The sequence below is a fragment of the Chinchilla lanigera genome, unplaced genomic scaffold (assembly GCF_000276665.1).
Source record: "Chinchilla lanigera isolate Chin_1 unplaced genomic scaffold, ChiLan1.0 scaffold00005, whole genome shotgun sequence".
Classification (NCBI taxonomy): domain Eukaryota; kingdom Metazoa; phylum Chordata; class Mammalia; order Rodentia; family Chinchillidae; genus Chinchilla; species Chinchilla lanigera.
This window is the reverse complement of record NW_004955406.1, coordinates 40311921-40317920: the sequence shown is the minus strand read 5'-3', so window position 1 is coordinate 40317920 and position 6000 is coordinate 40311921. Positions and strand designations below refer to the sequence as shown.

The window sequence follows — 6000 nt, the reverse complement described above, 5'->3', positions numbered from 1 at the left end:
TCGGTGCTGCGGCTGCAGCCGGCGGCCGGGCGGCTGGCGGTCCGGGCTGGGTTTGGCGGAGCTCGCGTAGCCGTGCAGTGCGCCTGCTGTCCGGGAGATGGCTTCTCACCTCTCGCCCGCTGCTCCAGCTATTGTCTCGCCCCGGGTTGCCTGACTGCCAGCTCGAGCACGCTCTCGGCAGAGAGCACTCCCCGCTCCGGGATAGTCCTTGTGCCCTTCGCTGCCTGTCCCCTTCCCATCCCCGCCCCGCGCCGGGGACCCCGGGGCCGGAGACCAGCGGGAGAAGGGAGCGGCCCGGGCGGAGGCTGTGCGCAGCAGGCCACCCCACATCGCCCGGGTGCCAGGGACGCCTGGAGCCGCAGAGCGCGCCGGGGAGGCGCGGAGCGGGAGCCCACGTCGCCGAGCCCACGACACGTCGGGGGTTGCAGCGGAGCCCGCCGCCCGCGCAGGTAGGACGCGCACACAGCCGCGAGCAGCAGTCCAGGGGTCTGCAGAGTGGCCTGCAGCCGAAGCAACGAGGTCAAGGGACTCTCCCTCCAACATGGCAACAGCCGAGGTGCAACAATGGAGCGTCCCGGCTGCCCGGCGACAGGCTGAGCGGCGAACGCCAGGCGAACCGAGCTCCAGCCTGTGGCCGCCAGCAGGTTGCTCAACCCTACCCCTCGGCGGGCCGGGCGAGCCTGCAGCTAGGGACCTCTCGGCCCCGAACCCCCACTCCACCCCTTCCCTCTGAACACACTTCCTGGCTCCTGGCTGCAGGGCCATCCGAACCAACCAACAGCTTGGGGATTTGTTTGTTTAAGATGAGAAATAAAAGGCAAAACCTGTCCCGAGTGGAGGTGACGGGGTGGTGCCTTCCGTTCAGTGGGTGAAAAGTCAGCTTCTGTGTATATTTTTTAGCCAGGCCGAGGGTAGAAGTGTCTTCTCCCTTATAAGGATACTGCAGCAAAGGGAGGCTCGAAGCTGGAAGAGGGAGAGGGACCCTTGGGCCTGAGTGCCCTGGCCCTGCCCATAGCGCTGCTCCCCTGGCCTGTACTTGTCTCTCCTTTTCAATTCCCAACAGCGGTGGCTTTGATGTGGGGGCGGGGGCGCAGTCACAGCAGGAAGCCAAGGTGGGGTGGGGTGGGGTGGGGAGCCCAGGGGCTTGGCAGGCTCCTGGAAAGAGGTTACCAAATTTTTCAGGAGGGGTATGTGTGTGTGTGTGTGTATGTGTATGTATATATATATATATATGTGAGATCTGCCGTTGCTCTTGCCCTTTCAAGTCAGCTAGCTTCTCACCTTCCATCTCCACCCTCTTTTAGGGTCTTTGTAGCTTCCCTGCCCTTGTCCCGCCGATCATGCCTGGGATGGAATCTCTATTGTCTCTGCCTGCCCTGTTGTTTTTTCTCAACTCGGTTGGGAGTTCTGTACTCTGGGCTGGCCAGTCCCAGCAAGGCACCAGAGATTCTTTAGCACAGCTACCGGAGCTCCCAGAAGTGGGCCAGCACCGCCCCTCCTTCTTTTTCTAAACTACCTGACTGCTTGGGCTATGGCCAAGCAGATGTGAGCAATTTGCACTGAATTCCAGCCCTTGACCAGTTCTGAATTAAAACTTAACTCTATTGCTCACTGTCCTTGGAAGAATATTAGGAAGAGAAATGGCCTAGGGGGTGACAACTCTGACCCCACAATGCTCTTCCTTTCCCCCACTGCAGCTGCAGATCACAGAGCTCAGAGGCAATGAATCTTTGGAGTCACAGCTCCTCCACAGCCTAGCGGTCCCATCTGGGGTTGTGTCCATGGAAAAATTAAGTCGAGGCACATTTTATGGCTCTGCCTGGCAGCCAATGTCTGAGGAGATGGTAGCTCTGAACTGGAGCCCTGGACCCAGCTATGGCTGCTTCTCCTTTGGCTCTTTGAGTGGGCACAAGGTTTGATTTCCATGGCTCTGCACTTAGCGCTGAGTGTGTGTGTGTGTGTGTGTGTGTGTGTGTGTGTGTGATATGAATGTGATCAAGCTCTCAGGCCTGGCCAGAAGGCAGCTTGTTCATTTTCCTTCCCTCTGGGAGTTGAATGAGGAGGACCCAGGAGGCACGCTGGGGTGAGAAATGTCAGTTTATCTGAAGCCCTGGGCACCTTTCTGGGGCACTTCTTTGGACTTCCCTAGCAGTCTTTGCTCTGACCTCGTAGTGTTTCGGAAAACACTTTATATCCATGGAGCCCGTGGTCCTCTTTGGTGCCCCACCCAACCTAGGCCTGGTACTTTGTAGGTGTCTTGTGTCTGTGGTCCTTCAGCCTAGACAGTTACAAGGGCCAGCAGAGAATAAAATGAGGGGGGCAGGTCTCTGTTCCCTTTGGGTGTTTGCAGTTTGTCATAAATTTCATACTCCTCTTGTTCCTGTCACATCTGTAAACACGGACAACATGATGTGAGAGGAGAGAAAATGGTGTCCTGAGGCCCAAGTTGGAGTCTGAGTGTGACTTGCTTCCCAGCTGTGTGAGCATGGACAGTTTGTGCACCTGTCCGTTTGCATATTTGTAAAATGGGGGGAAAGTGTAGGTGGCTCACGGGTTCTTTTATGGATGAAATACACTACTTACCATAATGAAGTGAATAAAATTGTATATGCAAAAGCACTCTGTACAGTAGAGTACTGAACAAATTTTGGTTGTTCATCCCGGGTTTAGTATCCATTGTAAAGGAGGGAGAGCAGTCAGGGGTGTGGATGGGGAGGAGAGAGGAGGCTGTGGAATAGGGAGTGTTCCAGATCTTTCCTCTATGGCCAAGGGAAGGCTGATGTGACAGTATGAAGGCAGTGATTCCTTAGGTATTTCTCTTTAAATAGCATGGGCTGGGTGAGAACTGGGGAAGAATGGTTGCTTAGTATTTGTAGAGAAGTGGGGAGGGACAGACACCTTCCAAAGGCTGATTATTCCTATAGAAGGGTAGTGCTGAGCTGGCAGATATTATAATAGGTAACACTGACTGATCAGCCAGCAAGTAAATGACAGAGATGGGATTTGGAGGAAGCAATCTTACTGCACACCCTGTGCTCATAACTTCTGTGCCCCTACCAGAGATATTAGGTCTTAGGAGAACAGAAAGAAGTAGCAGAGTTGCAGAATTCATTGGTATAGGATTCTTTGAATGCCCATAAGAGGTCACCAGATTAGAACCTCAGTTAGAAAATAAACTTCTCAAGGACAGGGACCCAGGAGGATAAGTTCACTCCAGCTAGTCCTTACCCCGCAGTGTGGCCAGGTAAGTGCCTTCTTAGTTCCCAAGTGTTTGAAGATCAAGGTACACGTGTGTGAATCCCATGGGCTCCTCCCTTACCTACTTTTCTGTTTTTAAAATTTCTATCTCTACCTTTCCTGGGAGAAGACTTAGGATAATCAGATCAAACCATTTTGGCACTTTCTGGGCAGCTATGATAGGTGATTGGGACATGGGGGGCTTTGGGAAAATGAAGACAGATTCTTCGTTTTGGTATTTTCATATCTACTTTATTTTGCATCTGCTTTTTGTTTTGTTTTTGTTTTTGTTTTTTTCCAGTACCAGGGATTGAACTCACAACCTTGCACTTGCCCGGTAGGCGCTGTACCACTGAGCTAAATCCCCAGGCCCTACATCTACTTTTATGAAATGAAACTTGAGGGATATTTCGTGCATTTCCTATGGTCACACAAAGCATTAGACCTGGAAGGGCCCTTGAGGGTGACCTCCTTGAGAAAAAGTGACTCTCCTGAGGTCACAAGTTCACTAGCAGTGCTGGAGCTTGGTGCTTTAAGATGGAGGTGGGACAAACGAAGGGACCTGGCCCGCAGCGTTTCCTGTCTCGTGGTTTTCTCAGTGGCTTCCTTGTCGGAAATTTTTCTTCAATCAGAACCTCAGATCTGCACTTTGGTTAAGAAGTCTGTGGAGTCTCTAGCAATTCCCTCCTTCCCCTTCCTGAGAATTCCTGTAGGGAGCTTCACCTAGCGTCATGTTTCAGAGAGGTCAGACATTATTTTCCTCTTTGGAAACCGCGATCCTCCCATCTTACATATCACTCCTGTGCTACACCTTCTTCAAAACGTTGCTTAACCCCTTTCTGCTGGGCCTTCTTCTTCAACCCCAGCCAGGCCTACCCACTAGAGACTAAGCATTGTCTCTGCAGATTTCTTTTTGACATTGGCTTCTTTTTCTTTTTCTAAATTTTTACTTTTATTGGTGCATATTTGCAGTACATGGTGATCCTCTTCCTCATGGGGAGTCTGTCGGTGTGCATGACACGTCTTCTTTTTTCATCCTCTTCCCCTCTCTCCGTCCCTTGTTCCCTTTCCCTTTTGTAAAAGACCTATTTCCATATTTCCTACCATCTATCTTTTATTTTGCTCTTCACTTATATTTGGGTTTCTCATATGGGAGAAACCATGCAATATTTACATGTGTGTCTCTGATTTATTTCACTTAACATTATGATCTCTAGGGGCATCTATTATCCTACAAGTGACTAAAGTTTATCCTTCTTTATGGCAGAGTAGTACTCCATTATGTATAAATGCCACAGGTACTTTATCCGTTCTTCTGTTGATGGGTATATAGGCTGATTCCAAGATTTAGCTGTTATGAGTTGTGCTGCTATAAACATGGATATGAATGTATCACTGTAATGTAATGTGTTTAACTCTTTCAGGAAGATACATAGAAGGGTAACAGTTGATCAAATGAAATTCCTTTTTTGTTTTGGTTTCTTTCTGGTACCGGGAATCGAACTCATGACCTTGCGCTTGCCAGGTAGGCGCTATGCCACTGAGCTAAATCCCCAACCCCTGAAATTCCTATTTTTAGATTTCTGAGGAATCTCGATACTAATTCCACAGTAGTTGAACTAGTTTACATTCCACCAACAACATAGAAGGGCTTATTTTTCCCCATAGCCTCACCAGCATTTGTTATTATTTGATATCTTGATTATAGCCATTCTTTCTGGAGTAAGGTAGAATTTGCTGGTGTTTAATTTGCTTTTCTCTAATGGCTGGGGAAGTTGAACATTTTTTTCATGTGTTTCTTCTGAGAGGTGTCTGTTCATTTCAGTTACTGCTTTTCTTCTTGGCAGTTCTTCCTTCTATGCTTTGTTCCTGCAGCTGTCTCTGGCCCCGTGAGGCCTGTCCTGGAGGTTACGTCCTACTCTGTCTCTTTTTCCCTGTCTGAGAGCTACACCATTCCTGTGCTTCATTCCTCCTGCCCGCAGTGCGGTTTGCCCGCTCACCAGGAATCAGCTTAGCTAGGAGGATTCTTTCCAGCCTGTCTGTCCATGCCCCTTTCCCACTCACTAGCTGGTATCCTATAAACCAGAAGGCATTAGCATGAGAGAAAGAGAATAGAGGGCCAAAAAGATTCTATTTTCAAACACTACAGTTGGCCTTGCCTGGTGGAAGAAACAGGCAGGAGCGCTTGTCCCGGGTCATAGCTAGCCTTGACCCAGGTGATGGTAGTGATGGATCTTTCAACTGTTGACATCTCCCGCGAGCCCTGCTGCTCTGAAAGCAGAGCATCTGTCACATTCATGCATTCCCAGGCAGCGATGTCTTCCAGAGGGGAAGGAAGTGGAAGTGAGTAGGAAAGCTTTGAGAATACATGTAATCCCGACCAGGAAAGGTGAGATGTAGTGGGGAGTGAGAGAAGGCAAAGAATGCTGTAGCCTGGGTGTCAGATTTCCACTCTAGGCCCTAAGAAGGCGATTTATTTTACTTTATTTTTTGGTACTGGGCATTGAACCCAGGGCCTTCACATTGAGCCAAGTCCGCAGCCCCCAAACTCTACCACCACCACCTGCCTTTTTTTTTGCCTTTTTGAGACAGGGTTTCACTTTGCAGTTCAGGCTGGCCTGAACTCACTTTGTAGCCGAGGCGGGCCTAAAACTCAGAGCAATCCTCCTGCCTCAGCCTCCCTAGTGCTGGATTACAGGCGTGCACCACCACGCCCAGCCCTACCCCTTTTTTATTCTTTATTTTGTGAGAGAATCTCACTAA

The 6000-nt window shown here is 50.0% G+C and overlaps 1 protein-coding gene across 1 annotated transcript in view; it reads left to right on the top strand.

The window, feature by feature from the left end:
• The first annotated feature begins 364 nt into the window (after positions 1-364).
• Pik3c2b (phosphatidylinositol-4-phosphate 3-kinase, catalytic subunit type 2 beta) overlaps positions 365-6000 on the top strand; it is a 69867-nt gene continuing 64231 nt past the window's right edge. Inside the window, exon 1 of the mRNA XM_005375313.2 lies at positions 365-449. The gene's annotated coding sequence lies outside the window, so the exon portion shown is untranslated. The remainder of the gene's footprint in view (positions 450-6000) is intronic.